General features: G+C 47.9%; 1 protein-coding gene and 1 non-coding gene across 3 annotated transcripts in view; both read right to left on the bottom strand.

Moving 5' to 3' along the window:
* Window positions 1-13,097, bottom strand: part of LOC135914613 (phospholipid scramblase 3-like) — a 123,174-nt gene extending 110,077 nt beyond the window's left edge. Inside the window, exons 1-2 of one of the 2 annotated variants that reach the window (XM_065447537.2) lie at window positions 13,077-13,097; window positions 12,622-12,828 (exon numbers count right to left, since the gene is read on the bottom strand). The gene's annotated coding sequence lies outside the window, so the exon portion shown is untranslated. Of the gene's footprint in view, window positions 1-12,621; window positions 12,858-13,076 lie in introns of those variants that run through there. The other variant, XM_065447539.2, reaches the window with a different exon arrangement.
* TRNAM-CAU (transfer RNA methionine (anticodon CAU)) lies at window positions 8,420-8,492 on the bottom strand. The gene has a single exon. It is a non-coding gene; the product is annotated as a tRNA-Met (tRNA).
* Window positions 13,098-17,529: the final 4,432 nt, after the last annotated feature.

Raw genomic sequence — 17,529 nt, 5'->3', positions numbered from 1 at the left:
TTTTTAAACACCGTGTCCTCTTGGAGTGACGAGGAGATTTTTTCATTTTGTATACCTCGTTGAGCAGTTCCCGGCTTTGTGGGACTCGAGCCGCAATGATAGCAATGATACACTCTGGCCGAGAGTGTAGCTGGTTGATCTGCTCTGCCGTCTGCTATATATGGCGGTCCGCCGTGTGGATGTGCTCTGCGCCGGACCAGACCGCGCCGGGCCGTGACGTCACATCGCGTGACCGAGCGGCCCGCGGACTTGGTCCGTCGTGTGGATCGGCCTTTAGCAACCCCGGCGCCCGAAGCACTTGCACTGGTTGCGTCGCTCATGGTTCAGGAAGAAAGCCTGAACACCGGAATGCGTGGGTCACGCGGATCTCTATTCTGTAGCAGTGGCGGCAGCGCAGGTAAAGTAGCGCAGGCGAAGTGGGTCCCAAGCCAACGTCAGCGCTTTGTTTCCATATATGGTATCGATGGTCGCGCTCGCCGCATGCCTAGTCTCAGCCGTTTAACATGTCTTGCTCGGCACTCCGCTTTCATCTTAACCCTGTCGCTGTACTCTCCTCCTCTGCTTTCTTCCATATGTACGCTGCAAGCTGTTCGCTCTCTTCCCTCTCGCCGTCTTTCAACCGCCGCGGCGCGCCGCGTTCGCTCTTTCAGCCTTCCCTGTGCTCGTTCGCTCGGTTGTGCCAAGGCACGCTGAGGGACGCCGACGCTCCACACAGAAATGTGCGCCGAAAGGCCCAACCACTGGCATGAGTCGGCACGCTTTGGCACGCACCAATGCGTCGTATGCGGCCAAAAAACGTCGGTCCCGAACACGGTGACACGTGGGGACGTGACGGCGGTGTGCACCAATTAGACTGCGACGCGTCGGTAGCGTAGCGGTAGGTAGAGGTTTTGAGGCCTCGGGCTGCTATGCCTATGATGACCGCTGAGGCGACGACACCGACACCAACGATCGTCCGAGTACATTGGACGCACTATGCTCGCTACACTGCCACTGAAAGACAGTGCTATGATACTAGGAGGACAACGACATCACCGAGGATCGTCGGTTGTGGCAGTGCGACCTTGATATGAGCCGAGATTGAACGACGGCGACAAATCTAACCTGCCGTTTGGGTTCCGCTGGTCTCAAAGCGATCGTCTGCTGAAAAATGTAACCGAATCACGATTGCCGAAACATTTGCGCTTGGTGCATGTATATCTTATTGTGCTCAAAACGAATAAAAACATGGGTCGTATAACGTAAAACTATTCCAATATGTTTTTATTCCAATCTCCTGACGTCAAATTTACGTAACCGCCAACGCAAACATCGGGCGGTCACCCGCAGGGTTATCTGAACAAACCAATCAAATGCTCTCCTCGTTCTTAGGACGTCAGTTTTGTTTGCTTGAAAAACGAATAACATTGCCTGCACTAAGCGGCTCGTCTCATCTAATTGGCTCACAAGAGGCGAGGAGCACGCTCAAGTGGATAGGGGTTCGACGGGGCCGAGCCACTGCACTGAATATCGATAGCCGGATAAAGAGGGCGGTGCCGGCGTCTGCGATTGGTCCGCGTTCTCTTACTTAGCTTGCGGTGGCTCGCCGGCAATCGCGGCTGCATGCAACGACAGATTAAGAATAACGCTAAAACGGATCCTCAGCAAAGAAATGTTGGCATAACGAGGTCGTAAACATGCCGAAAGTTCTCGAAAACGTTACACAGCCAGGCAAAAAGTTTTATTACACGCAAATAAGCCCATGCTCTCCGGAAGGGGCGAGTAGCCAGTGCCGGATCGATCGGTGACAGCCATCTTTTATTCCTTTCTGAACGGGGCAGCCTGCGGCTATTCAGAAGAAAAATTCAGTTTTGTTTAGCATATTAATGCATCTTTAACGCGTACGCGTCACTCCGGCGTGGTAAATTTTTGCGGTTTTGTGGCGTTGCGTGAGAGGCAGGTGAAGTAGGTGCAGCCCGAAAACTTTTGACCAATAGCAGAGGGCTAATGGCAAAAAAGGGGTCGAATCAGAAATAACTATTTTTCTTTTGCTCCGTCAAATTATGCATACTCAGTGTGTACACGTCATATCAGATGGGGAGCCATTGCGGTTTTCGTGACGTCGCGTGACAGACAGGTGAAGTGGGGTGGCCCAAAAAGTTTTTGACCAATCGTGGTGGGTTGATTTCAGAATTGGAACAGAAAAGTTTGGAATAGTTTTACGTTATAGCGCCCCATGTTTCCGAACTCTGACCAAATGTTGTGGGAGAACGCAGGGAAGAATTTCAGTTGCCGAGACTAGGCGGAACACGTGGAGATAATGTCTATGCTGGCGGTCAGACTCGCCTCCTTAAATCTGTTCTAACAGCGGAATGTCTTGAAAACTTCGTATAACACTTCTTAGAGGACATGTAACAAAATACAAGTTTGAAAGTTCATTCACCCTCAGTCACTCAGATACAAAAATAATTTTTGAGGGTGGTTGTATGGAAAGCAGTGGCAAAAGGGCAATTAAGAGCAAGACAATGTGCCTAAACACACACGGACCACCAAACTGCACAACTCTCAGCACCATGTTTCAGCACCATTTTCTACATTATGGGCTATCAAAGCTACGGGCTCGGTTATTGTGTTTTTGGACGGATTCAGGGTGCGCAATTTCATTGAATATGGTTCAACCCTCGTGTCCAACCCACGTGATCTGTACAGGAAGCAATTTAACGTATGTAGCGCATGCTGATGAATTCGACACAAATCAGACGTTTGCCCCCCACCTGATCTTGTGCAGTCCAAGGGATGTGGTATGCAGGAACCAGGGAACGATAATATCTGCTCTCCCAAATGCAAGTTATGCGGTGAAGATCACCCACAAATGACAAGGCTTGTAAGCAGCGGTACCAAATAACATGTGTAGTAAGAATAATAAAAAGAGAACGCTCCAAAGCGAAGACCTAGATGGAATCGGCTCAACCGACAAAGGAAACCCCTCAGGGTGCCGGAAGGCACTCACGCTCAAGCAGTGCATCAAGATTAAGACAGAAGACAGCGTTCAACATCGAGGGGAAGAAACAATTCAATACCTTGGAAGGCGCAGCCGCACTTCGAGGAATAGGGGCTGAAGAGTGACTTGGGCCGAGAAAGACGAAGGTACTGTCACAGGTAACAGGGCGATAGCCCCGCAGCAACAAAGCAATGATAACCGGAGAAGAACAATTGATCAGAGAGGTTATATTACTTAGGAAAGCAAATGAAGAACTTAAGAAGCAGATGCAGGAAATAAAGAGTGGGGGCAGAAACGCTTGTAAAATCGTTTTCATTGTATGTAATGTGTGCCAGCTTTATACATATATTCATAACCTGCTTAAACTAAAGGTAGCACTCCATCCCATTTGCATTATTGAATGTGTGAATAGCTTATCTCGATCTTTGATTTTCTGTAAAAGGGAAACATGTATCCTTGTTTTCCTCGCTGTTTTGTTTTTACTTAGCAACACAAGCGGAAAAGCAAAGTTATAATGGTCTAATTTTCACTATAAATATTTCATACCCAAGTACAAGGGCAATGATTTCGAGAATCGGGCTCCAGTCAGCTTGAGCAACCAATTCTTCAAAATGCTTAAAATTTTGGGTAGTAATCATTCTGTAATAACTTCAAGCAACTTCCTGGAGAGGGACCGGGAGAGGGACCCTGCAAGTCTGAGGGAGAGGGACCTGGAGAGGGACCCTGCAAGTCTGAGCATATCTGTCCTCTTCCTTCGACTATTTTACTGCTTGTTAATGTCGCTGTGTTGCGCGCCGCGTCAGTAGGTGGTCCAGAAAGCGTAGGAGCTCGGTAGAGAGAAAATGCGACGGGAAAAACCCGTTTTACCAAAATCACACTCAGAGCTCCCAGGGCGTCTCTACACTACCCTCTCGAAGTCTGTAATTGTTCCTGACCCCCGTAAGTGCAATGCACATCTACAAAGCTACTTTTTTTACTAATCCACAAAAGTCCACAGTGCAGGTGCATAGAATGCTAGAAAGGAGGTAGGGAGAGGAGATAAAGACTGGCTGGAGCCAGTCCCTTCACGATGCACTCATGCCCTGCCGCTCTACGCTAGCGGCTCCCATACAAGGGAAGTGGAAGAGGAAAAAAATGCAAAGAAACAATGCTTTTAGACAGGCTAGTAGTCACGGACAAAGTGCACAAGTAATGTTGCAATGTATGCAACGGTATGTTTCAACCGTTCATGAAACGTGAACCGCGCAAATTTGGCAAGCGAACAACTTACGAAGGGTGTGGGGACGCAAAGCCGCAATAGGGCAGCCCAAGCTCTATGCGGCACTACTCACCCATCCAATCAACACCTCTTTACCCGCCGCGCTAGTTCTGTAGCAATCACATTGCTCTAGGTGACGATTTCGATCCTGACGGCGCCAGCCGCGTTTGGTTGCGTGCCTAATGCAAGAACTCTGGTGCACACAGATTTAGTTGTAAGTTTAGGTGTAACATCGTCCGCGGATGGCATACGCTGCTGTGAACATCTCGACCAAATTTGTTGCCGTACGGGGTGCGTGGAGCTTGCAAGCGGATCGCAGTCACCTTTCTCTCAAACGCTCTGTTTTCAACAGAAGGCCCTGTCCTTACTTTCTTTTAGACACAATATTGTGTCATTGGACGCACTAGTTCGTCATAAAGTTGGACGGCTGCTATTGGCTGATCGCTGATATCAAGCTGCGGTCGGTTTCATGGCGTCTATACCGCGTCCGCAGCGGAGTGCCGTCATGAGTCCACTGGTTAAGCGCAGTGCGGGTCACGAAGGACAACAGTGTTTGGCTTATGTTTAGCGCGTCGTAAGCACCTAAGGCGGAAGCTGTGACATCTACGTCAACATTCAAAATGAAATTTATCTGCGTGCCACGGTGGTATTTAGAAGGCGCAGATTTGCGGACACACGACACTGTGCCGTAGCCTTCGCAGTGCACGGCACTGAAGAAGAACCAGGAGCACCGCGGAGGCCGTGTTGGATTGCCCATAAGTCCTCTTCTGCTAAACATACTGCAATACTTTTTGTGACAAATTATTTCTGAAATAGCCCATTTTCCCTTCTAATGCTTTCCTACACTTCAACAAAAAGTCGTTCAGAGCTTACTTAAAGAAACCAAGGGGATCAAATTAAAGCTGAGTCCTCTACTGGCGCATGTCTTATAATGATGTTGTAGGCTCGGCACATAAATCTCTATAATTTATTGAAAGTGTAACACTTCTTCCGCGATGCATTATGACGTATGAGGCAATGTCAGTGCTCACTTCGTCGAAAGCGGTGAGTAATGGCATGCAACAATGCATCAACAAAACACGGCTCCTTTTGTGTTCTGTGTACTAAGTAGACAAAGACAAGCGGTGCACGGGAGTAACGTTTAACATAAGCTCACCGCTATGGTGATCTACAAAACACTTATAACCTTAAACATTTGCTGTAAACATCACCGCTTATTATCGCCAACATACGCAAACAGGACATAAAGCTTCGCTGACATCGATTCTCACGATGCATGGGTACAACTGCGGCGGCCATGCGTGACTCAGTAGTTACACAGGGTAACGCACTGTACGAAATGGCTTCATATTATATACTTCATATTCAGGTATCACCACATACGTGTTGACTTTTCTACAACAACCGAGAGATAGCGCAACCTGGGATGGCATTCAACGTATGTGTGTGTACTTTGGGAATAAAGCTCGACGACTTCTGGCCTTCACTCAGTGCGGGTTCATTCTTAGGCTCTGCAGCTCTTTGAAGGCGCGACGGATTTCTGCAAATTTAGAGGATACGGCGCTGTTTTGACAATCTTAAGGCCACATTCAAACTGAGCAGCCTCTTTTCATATTTATCTGGTGAGTGATGAATGGCGTTTACGATCTGGAAGGCAAGATATGTGAGTCGCAATTGCTGGGAGCTTTTGAATAATTTTTACGGCGACATGGTTCTTCGAAGCTCACGTTACACCATCGCAGCTGCATTACGCCCCCATCAGAATGCGGGTGGTCACCGTGGCCTGAAAGCCAATGCCACGACATCATGTGTTGAGAACAGCGATGAATGAACGCGGCGAGTTTAAAGGGGTACTGAACAAAACTTATGCCGCCGAGATTTTTAGCCCAAATGAAAGCTCGGGTGTCCACATTGGTTGACACAACCTTATCATCAGGCAGAAGCTAGCGGGAAGCAAATAATTCATAGCATTTTTCGCAAAATAGGGAGTTTAGCGGCCGCGCCGTGATCAAAAGGAAGTGACGTTTCCGTGACGTTGTTTGGGCCGCGCACCGGCGTGTCAGCCATTGCCGCCGTCTCACCGCCCGCTGGGACGGCACCCGATGCCAGCGAACGACATCTCAATATCACAGTTGCTGCAGCAAACTTGTTTTCGCAAGCGCAACTTGTGTCCAAGTATTCGACATCGCCGCTTGTATGCTGCTTTGTAATGCGATCAGTGAACCACCATGGCACAACGCAGCCAAATACCTCGATGCTGCTGCGCGCTAAGGCGTGAGAAAAGTATCGTCGGATGAGACAAGCCGTGTCATACCTTTCCAGTAGAGCCGAAGCCTAGAAAGATATGGATCGCGCTGCACACCCATGCCAGCCAAGATGGGTGCAAAGAGCAAAGTGTGCGGACATCTGGTGAGCACCGGCTGCCCACCTCTGTTGCTGTCATAGAGGTTCGTACAATAATTACTAGATGGAACTCTTGCGCCAGTGTCTGCGGGAGCTGCAATAGGGGCTGTTCAGCCAGCATGGGGAGAGAGAGAATACACATTTTTATTAGGTAAATGCAGCTAGGGAGAGGCGTCCTCATTCCAGAATGCCTTGAGCTCGTGCCGCGTCCTGGGCCCTCGCAATCAGCCGTTGCTGATTCTCGAGGTCGGAGCTGGCCAAGGCTCTCTCCCAAAGCTCGTTAGTGGGGTAAGGGTTCGGATGATTTAATGGTGCCGCTCTGCAACCCCCTACTATGTGCCTGAGGGACCCGGGCTCTGCGCAGAAGCGGCATTGCGGAGAGAATTTTGTAGGGCCTATGAGGTGATTTCTGGTTGGGTGGGGGAATGTATTAACCTGTAGAGCTCGGAGGAATCGCTCCTGCTCTCTAGGTAGTGACTTGTGTGGGGCTGCATATGTTCCGCGGGTTAGCTTGTAGTGTTGTGTGATGTCTTGGTAAGAGACTAGAGGGTGCATGCGCTCGGGTTCAGATTCCTCGGCGTCGGCTCGGTGGGTCAGATCTCGAGCCACGTGGTTGGCGACCTCGTTGCCAGGAATGCCTTGATGAGCTGGCGCCCAGATGATCATGACTGATCTCGTTGGCGGCTTTTGATTGATGATCCGGAGTGTAGTGGCATGAATTCTGCCGCTAGCAAAGTTGCGGCACGCCTGTTGGGAGTCGGTCTTTATGACTTCAACCACTGTTTGGGAGAGAGCGAGGGCTATGGCCGCTTCCTCGGCTTGGAGGGGATTGTTCCGTGTGAGCGAAATGCTGCTCCGATGTTCTGTGTTTTATGGGAAGTACACGGATTTGCCTAAACCTCATCCTTCTGACTTCAAACGGCTTCGTGACTTTGTAAGATCAACATTTTAAACAATGTAGTGCCTAATAATAAATAACTAAACAATATCAACATTGTCCAACAACAGGATTAAGAGACCGAAACTCTAGAACAGAAGCCCGATATTGAAACCATTACGACAAGGACGCATGCACCGATAAGCGACATAATATGCCCTGATGAATTCTTCGCCTGCAAGTTAATTCCTTGAGACGCTTCGCGCATTTCGACTTGGGCACCTTGACAAGGTGAATTGTCTCAATTAGTAGCCATTGCACGAGCTCGCGACGTCATCTCCACTTATGAGAAACCAACAAATACACCAAGTACAAAATAGGGTAACTTATTTTTACTTACCATTTGAATTAAAGAAATTATAAATTAATGGCAGTGGAAGTGCATGAAACAAATTGGCAGTAGATTAGCTCGGCTATTCCAGGATATACGTAACCAAAGCTAAGGCATAACATGGTTAGCCTTGGTTAATCTTGATTGCGATTCCAGGTTATTCTGGTTGTCTAGCTATATTGCGGCGTTTCGCCAGTCGTTTGGCGCGCTGTTCGTCTGTTTCCTGGGCGATTAGTTTCCTATTCATCTCGTTCCGATGTCGATTCGATGCCTCCTCCTGCTTATCAGAATTGTTGCAGTTCATACTGCCGCCTCAACTGTGGTTGCGGAGCACGCGAGCTCTCCTTTGTAATCCTCCGACACGTTATCAGACATGCGATGCAGCTGGCGAAGCGAGCGGAGGCGAACGCAACCACGAGGAACGTGGTATGACATCATGTGCCTCCTCGGAGCACGGCCACGGCGAAATCGCAAGCTCGCAGCCAGTAAAGCTTTCGCTTTAAAATAACTTGCCGCAGGTGGGGAACGATCCCACGTCTTCGCATTATGCGTGCGATGCTCTAACCAACCGAGCTACTGCGGCGCCGTCTGCGTATATTTATTGACGCAGTTTAATAAACAGGCAGAAGTAAACTAAAATCAGCTTTTGAATTTCGGTAATTATTATGTACTTCCGGAAGAAGCCGACTATCATCTGCCACGCTCGGCGACGGCCGCCTGCGCAGGAATTTAACTTCGATCAACCCCGCTCATAGGTTTCTAGCCGTCGTCTTTCGCTAATTTGTACTAGTTTTGAACACTAGCCTCTAACCAGGGAAAGCTTTAGGTAAGACCATGCGCATGCTTGACAGCGCGCGCTCACTTCGGGTTGCTCCTGGTGGCGCGCCTTGGCAGTCTTACCGCTTATAGTAGTGAGCTATCGATAGCGCTTCCAGATGCACAAGTTGAATGTGGCTGCTATTCGTCGTTCAAGCTGGTGCAGGAGAAATCTCGTCCGTGCCACGTGGCGATACCAGCCTGTAGCGCATGAGCGTGCGCTCAAGCCCTGTCGTGTGAAATGCAAAATCTGCCTATACGCAGTTCATTTGCATGTAGCTGCGGTCTCCTTCGTAGCGTAGATACGACGGTCGCCAACCGCGGCGTGCCGCGATGAGTCCGCTGACTGAGCTTGCTGCGGCTCGTTGATGACCACCGCGTTTGGGACGCCTTGGGCACCCAAAACCAGAAACAGTGGCGTCCAAGTTGCACTGTGCGTAACGGTGGCGTTCAATTTGTGAATCGTTGTGATCAGGTCCCGCCCCGCCGCAGCCTTCACAGTGCAAGTCATTGAAGACATAACGGAAGCTCCGCGTAGGGAACATTTGATTGCCAATAACTGTGCGCCGGCTGAACGCATTGAAGTACACTTTGTTGAAAATAATTTCAGAAACACTATTGTTTAATTTCAAATGCATTTTTACCTTCAATAACACGTGGTTCAGGGCCCCTTGAACCGAGTTTCACTGGGCTTGTAGATTGAGTTTTCCATAAACTTGACATCGACGCTCTTTGCTTTTGTTATCATCAGTTTCTTGAGCTTTGCTCTTGAATCATACTTTAATGGCACCTGTTTCTGTGTTAACGATGGGATAAACAACAAAACCCTACAGCATCGACTTAAACGGTAAGTGCCCGTTTCCGGTCACATTGTGCTACCGCTTAAAGCATTCTCATTTTTCTTCACTTTTGTGCACAGTGAGTACTATAGACGCAATGAGGTCTTCTACGGCAAAGCTGTTCATGCGGACCCCGTGCCTTGTTGTCGAGTTGGCTAAAACTCTCAACATCAGCAATGGCTCGAGCGTCGTCTTCTTTTTCCACACCTTCCTCCATTTCCGCTCGTCATTCCACCGTAGAATTTCACTTTTCTATCGTCGTAATGAGGACGCCGCGTTTACGGGGCTATGAGCCATTCATTGTCTTAAATGATGGACAGACTTTATTGTGGTGCACAAGGCAGTGATTGGGAAATGTAAATGCCGTCATCTACTGTTAGCTCAACAGCAACCAATTGAACATTCAACGACTCCTGAAAAAGCACTGCAAGCTGAGGAGACCCACCGAGCAGTGCAAACACAAGAGACAAAAACTCGTGATCAAGCTGTAGAAGATACAACACAAGACCAAGCGAATACAACATGACGCGCAAAATGAATTATGAACAACCAGATGGTTTTCATTTCACGCCAAATATTGCTCTCACTACTGGCGCACAAAATAGTGGCGGAGCAACTTGGACGCGAAAAACAAAAGCACGGCAAAACACAGAGAAAAACCTGACGCAAAAAAAAAGACACATTGGGAGAACAGCGCAAAAAAAAGCACTCCTAAAGCATGGTCGCCACGCGAGCCACGCCAAACCCGAAAATTAGGTGAAAGAGCGGTGAACCTAAATGTATCAATATAGGCTGCTTGCGAGGTGGTACAATCATGGTGTAACATTACTTAAATAATTATGCGCGACAAAAAAAAAAACGACACGGACGTGAGAGAAGACGACAGACCAGTCCGTGTCGTTTTTTTTTTTTTGTCGCGCAATATCATTCAAGCCATTTCCCTATCCACTTTCTTGGGCATTTATATGTTACTACTAGAACTAACCTTGATAGTGCTAGCCAGAGCCAGCACTCACATACATTGGCGGGGGATGTGCAATATCATTTCTGCCGCAGGAGCCACGGATACATGATCTTTTTTGTATGTTGGCTTCTGATGATATGATTAATAAAAATCAAGCCCCTCGGTTAGCCTCCTTTCTTGTCCTTGCATAATGGGGGTCTCGAATCCGGTAACATAGATGCCTTCAGGTAGCATGTGCAGGTTTATCGGCCAGTTGCACTTCACCCAGAGAGATCACGTACTCGTGACGCCAGCGGCAGAAAGGATATTCCACATCCGCCGCCAAGGATTGTGAGCGGTGACGCTGCCTAACACGCCCAAGATCAGTTCTAGTAGTAACACAAAAATACCCAACAAAGTGGATGGGTAAACGGCGCTGTGCTAAGTCAAGTGATTAGACCATCGCACGTCTAATGGGAAGACGTGGGATCGTTCCCCAGCTGTGGCAAGTTGTTTTTTCGTCGCAGTCCATTGTCATTAATTCATAATTTGTTGAATTCAATTAGTAAGTACAAGTAATATCCCCTATGTTTTCCTTGTCGTCTTTGCTTCTTGGTTTCTCAGGATACGATTAATAAAAATCGGGCCCATCGCTTAATGCTCTTTCTTCCTGTTCCACTGGGAACCTAACGCACAAGACACATGAAATGGCCGAATAACTCTAGCGACGGAAATGATGCCCGAGGCTATGTGCTGAAAAAGTATAAGAGCACTCATTACAGTCTCAAGGGCGGAAACGTATTGTTTACCTTGTCAGAGTGCGCATAGTTCGCGTGCAACATACCAGTACAAAGCATAGCCCCCACTACACAAGTCATTTCCAACGCTGCCGAAAGTACGAGGCGTACGCAGGCAATTTCCTTGCGCAGCGGAATACAGTTCCGGGCGTAACTGTGTGACTAATGGCGTGACTACCAAGCCTTCGTTTTGACTGGTGCGTCATGCTTTACAGCCATACTCTAGATCTTACAACTATTGCGCATGCGCGTCTTATACCGTGAACGTCGACAGCCGACAGACGATTGAACACATCTATAGAGTTGCATATGGCCTTCATATTTGCTAACGAGCCTCGCTGCTTTCACAGTTCTGCAAACGACTTGCCAGGAGTATAGTTCGTTGCCACCGCCAAACATTGGTACATACTGACAACAAGAATTTGGCTTAAGCGCGGGTTTGAGAACATTAGAAAAATGAGAAGAAAAGGGTGGTAGCAGTAATAATAAATGAGTAAATAATAGCGGAGTAAAACACGCGCGCAGCACGGGACGCTTTCACGGAAAAGAAAAAGTAAATGTTTGATAATCCAATAAAAATAAAACAAAGAGAAAGCAGCATTATATAAAGATTGAATAAATCGTACTCAGCTTTTGCATGGTAATTAAACAAAGAAACAAAGTAAGTATCGAATTACCTCAGCAGCCTTTTTTTTTTGTGAGAGACGAAGTACTACATAGCAGGGTAAACACTCAAGGGTCTTACTGAAGCCTAAACTCGAGGTCATGATAGAAAGAATAATTGCTGAACTGACCGCAAGAGACGGCATTAATGAAACGCTGAAATTTTGGCTCGCGTTTGTAGTCGCTTACATGATATTTATTCTGCATGGAGGAGTAACGCAGGAATATAAAGACACCAGGTGAGAGAGTGCTGTAGAAGGATCAAAGAAAGTTATGCGTAATTCGCCAGACCGCTGTGCTTGGGCTATTTCCATGTACCGAGATGTAAAAAATTAACTTGTTCGGTCATTCTAACGTGTACAAAGCATTTGTTAGAGCTTGTGAAACGAGGTAACGTCCTTAAAATAGGCACGTAAGTTTAAAGCTCCACGTTGACTAAGAAAATCATGGTACTTAAAGTGATTCTTGAGTTTCTTGTGCTTCACCATGATCAATACGCGCTTTCGGCCTGAATGTAGAACGAGCTTGAACAATTGGATACTCGGGCTCGATGGGCATCGCGTCTCGGATGGACATCCAAGCTCTGCATCAGCGATACCGAGCTTCACTGCGGTGTCCTGTACAGAGCCATGTCATTAAATAAACGTCACTCACCCGAACAGCTCAGCAACGGGCCGCGTAGTACTGCTGTGCTGGTCGAGGTGTGCACCGGTCCGCCGCTGGCTGCATTTGGGGCGAGCGGCCGGTCCCGTTCAACATGAGCGCGTTCCGTCGTGTGGTAGGATGATGATGACGGCAATGGCGATGATCCTTGACGAAGGAATCGGAGTTGGGAACGCGCAGGTAAGTACAGGAACAAAACTGAAAGGCAGACAGAACAGGCCGACCCAACACAAGCAGCACTTGTAATGCTCACGAGCATCTAGCAGTTAGGCTTTCTCCACTATGCGGATATAGGCCGTGTATGACAGAACCTATTTAGATTGCCATGATACCTGTCGTGTGTGCAATGTTGATAAGCGTGTGGCATTCCTTAGCTTATCAGTTTAATTTTCTTTTATTCTTTCGATGTATAGGTGCTGATAAAATCGGTGTTATCGGCTACTTACCAAATGATTTGTCCTAAATGCTCGCCCTTAACACTTATGGTATGCTGTTGGGTATTCGTTTCATTCCATACCGTGTGGCCTATCCCCCTCGTGTGTACGTGTACTGATTTGAGGCAACAATAACTGATAGCAGCTCAGGAAGGAAGCACGGAGGCCCCCGCGCTTGACAATTTCTAAGCTATGGCACATACCCACAGCGAGGGAAGGGCCCAGAACCACGAGCCAAAAATAAAACGAGGACAAATTAAAAAATACCAGGCAACATAGGTGTTCAGGAATTGAAACGCGATATTTATAATACAGGCACGATTGAAAATGAATGAACGAAAATTCGGCAGAGAACCTTAAGACCGCTTATGCACGGGAACGCGAAAGCATTATAGCCGCTTTGCTGAAATGTTTTTGCCTGATATTTCCCACACACATTAAAGTTCCTTCGGCTGATACGGTCTGGGGGAGAATCGAGTCCGGCCCTCCGGGGTGCGAGACTAGGATGCTTTCCCGACGCCACGGGTGCTGCACGGTTCTGGTTTACTAAAGGTGTGCCTAGTGCAACTGAAACTCATGACGTGGCGTCGAAAGTCCATCGCAGTAGTAAAAACACCGATGAAATCCGAAGAGCAAGTGACGTGGTGGGAGGCCACGCGCTCGTTTTACGCCCTCATGACGTGGCGCCGCCCCTTCGCCATTGGCGGCGCCATCATGTGCCCGTTGCACGCACTAGGACACAACTTAGTCGATCAGATGGCTGCACTAGGCACGCATGCACTAGGCACGCGTTTAGTCTGCCAGAACCGTGGAGCCGCCGCGGCGTCCGGGAAGAGTTCTGGCCTCGCACCACGGAGGCCCGGACTCGCCGCCTACCAGACCGAAATGCGAGAAATTTCATTTTCAAAGCGTATAACTTGCTTTGTTCCCAGGAACATTGCTGACAAATTTGACGTCAATCGCAACATCTTTAGGCGTATTTTTTCCCTTTGCCCCGTCAGCTATATTTTGTAACGTCGATCGGTAACGCCGCCGTCATGAAGCCGGATTTTCACCCATTGAGGCCTATAGTCCTTTCGCTTTAACGTAACTCGAAACTACGTCAACAATGTGCTAGAGAGGATAAGGATAAATGTCTATTTATAACACCAGTATTTCGGTGCTGCCAGCGGCTTTGTATATGGCGAGGCGAACACTCCTGTAGCTGATGCCCAGAGCGGAAGCCCATATAGAAAGCATAACTGGAGAAGTGACGTTGAGAGTATGACGGAAGCCCGTCTGGTCGGGATGATGCATGCTTAAAAGGAAGAGGTCGCAACACCAGCCAAAATGGCTTAAAATAGTTATTTACGTTTCGGCTCCCCCACGGGAGCCTTGTTCACAATGAAAGAAGCGGCAGAGCTGGCGCCCCTTTTTATGTGTGTCTCAACACTTGACTAAGGCATCTGGCATACATGGGCGGCATATTGCGTTCGTTGCGATTAAGAGTGTGCGCCATGGTTTGGATGATTAGAGACTCAAGATAAAGACGCGAATAATGGTTTCGTTCCTTGGCAATCACGCGAGATTTCTCCCAGGTAATCCTATGTGATGTGGTTGCGCTGTGTTCGGCCAAGGCATTCGATGCAACGTGTCGTTTGTGGACGTCATTCATGTGCTGCTTAAGTCTTATCTTGGAGTTGCCGGTTTCACCGACGTAGACATACCGATAGTCCGCATCCGAAATGACACACACCACGACTTGGAACTTGTCCTTTTTCAAAGGGTCTTTCACATGCACGAGCTCGTGTCTAAGTTTCCGGGAGCCTGCACGTCATATGACCGCAGGACGCGTGCAAGAGTTTCGCTTATGCCGAGGACGTAAGGAATCGAAGCCGGTATTTTGGGGGGTCCAGGCTGAGTGCGTACTGTGCGAGCCAGCTGGCGTCCTACAGAGTCAATGAAGTACTCAGGGTATCCACAAGCCATTAATTCCCTCCGCACAAGTGCGTTGTCCGCCATGCGGTCTTCCGCTGTTGTGCACACGTTTTTCGCCCGACGAAGAAGAGAGCCAACGACAGACCTCTTTTGCGAAGCAGGGTGCACCGATGGGTATAGTTTAGGTAGCGGCCAGTATGAGTGAGCTTCCTAAACACGTTGAGTAAAAGGTTTGGCCCTTCTCGCTGCACAAGTGTGTCCAAGAACGGCAGTTGGCCTTCAGATTCCACTTCAACGGTGAACTTGATTGCTACTTGTATATTGCTTAGGTGAACCGTGAAAGAGTCAAGGTTTTTTCGTTGCAAAATACTGAAATAGTCTTCGACATATGTGAGGAAGACTTTAGGTGCCGGTGTAAATGACGACAGCGCTTGAGCTTGGATGGCCTCCATTGTTACGTTAGCTACTGTGACCGAAATCGACGCACCCATTGCTGCTCCATGTACTTGCGATAAAATTTCTTCTGGAACGTGGTCTCAACTCCACGACAATCCACGAAGACACAAAAAGAAATGATTGAGTGTCTCCGTCTTATTTCCGAAGTGACCGAGAGGGCACCGCGTAAGACCAGCCTTTTGCAAATAAAAGTTTAACTTCGGAATGCGGCATCCCCATCTCGCAAATGCAACAGCATATATTACTCTGATGGACACCAGTCAACATTGCAGGAGAACTGCAGCTGCTGAGCTTCGGAATTTGATAGTAGTGCTTGTTTCGTATAGATTGATCAAGGTGTATTTTGTTGAAGAGACATACTGCGTAACTGGCAAAAGCGGAACTACTGGACCGCCCAAGGAAGCTTAAGCAAGCGAGTATGCTATTTCAACTTGATGTAACTGAAATTGAGAGACATATACCGTTCGCAGACACAGGACTCTTCACCGATCGCCAACTCAGGCCAGGGAGACAAGTCAGTGAGATCCAATAGATACCACAGTGCGAGCGACTAGACATGGTCTCGAAAACACACCGGGAACAAAACCTATCATGACTTATGGGCAGAGCCGAACGCGAACAGGCTACGATAGACGCACTCGTCCCCAACACTTTCGTGATGCACCAAAGTCGGCTGCATGCAGAACACAAAGTTACCGTCAAGTGCGACTGCATCGACCTGATTAGCCATCGCGGTCATTCCCGCACAAATGCGCTAGTCCACCGTGCCCTAGTTTTGACGTTTTCATGTCTTCGGCACAGCTCCCTGCCCCGGTGCCCCGCATCGAAGAGGACACAACAATCCCCCCCAAAAAGGAAACAGGCCCGCGGCATGCATGCTTGGCGACAATGTGAAGGAAACAAATAGGCGCTGATAAATGAAATGCAAGAAGGGCACATTAGTTAATATATAAGGACATAAATGAAGTCAATCTTGCCATTAGCGAACTGAACTTAACTATGTAGAATTTCATAGAGGGAATGCATGTCCCTCGGAGACCCGGAGACTGCAACGTCATCTGCGTAGAAATGAACATGAGCCCCTGGGTGCATTTCAGAGCGCGTCAAAATAGTCATCAAAACAGAGGAGAAAATGTTTTTCCCTTGGGGGACTCCTCACTGCTGCTTATAATTTGACGTTTACACGCCGTTTCTAAAGCAGGAAAAGTCCCTAGCTCTCGGGTATAGAGCAATCAAGTCATTAATGTTATTCAGGAATCCGTTACGTGTTATCACATCTAGCATGATAGTGTAGTCATTACTATCAGATACCGTCGCATTGTGTCCGACATATTAAGGCATACTGCAGTTTTAGTCAAGCACGTAGAATACGCCTATGTGTATCTTATACCTACGTGAATACAGCCTACATCACTGGATTTAGCCTGTTTTCTTTTTCTTTAGGCGATTACAGGTTAGATCACTCTATTGTTATCTAGGATTCATTATAATAACGAATATTGAAAAGATGGAAATGAGTGACAAAAATCAGTTCTCTCTATTTACAATCGTTATGACCGCACATCTGCAACGAACTTGTTAACGAGAGCTAACCTAAAACCTTTAGCCACGAAAGACCACCATTCACTTTTAAAATTTCAATATCAAATACTAACGCGACATGTTAAGTTTGTTGCATCTAGGTATTCTATGCCTATACGACATACATTAATACCATTTTGCCGAGCGTAGGGTTGAAGCGTTTTCTGTTGCCATTGATTTGAGGGTGGTCTGCGATGAACAATGTGGCACATAATTTCAGTTTGGGTCGCCGACCCACTTGGGACTCAGCCCTTCGCAAGTCATCATTTGAGCCACTCTAGTGACAAATTTCGCTATCCCCTTTCTGGCCGCCGTTCACGCACATACTCCATCAGGACCTCACGTGAGCTCGTAATTGCTTTCTTGTCCAAGTTATTAGCGCGTGCGAGTATGCTTCCCTGAATTTTGCTCCTATCTCGACGTGTTTTGTCATCAGTGTGTGCTCACGATTTGTTTCTCTGGGTGCTCAATAAGATGTTTCCGACACAATACAGGGCCACCTGCCCTTGGT

Source organism: Dermacentor albipictus, chromosome 9, assembly GCF_038994185.2.
Source record: "Dermacentor albipictus isolate Rhodes 1998 colony chromosome 9, USDA_Dalb.pri_finalv2, whole genome shotgun sequence".
NCBI lineage: Eukaryota > Metazoa > Arthropoda > Arachnida > Ixodida > Ixodidae > Dermacentor > Dermacentor albipictus.
The sequence above is the reverse complement of the archived record's forward strand: the minus strand, read 5'-3'. Positions and strand labels throughout refer to the sequence as shown.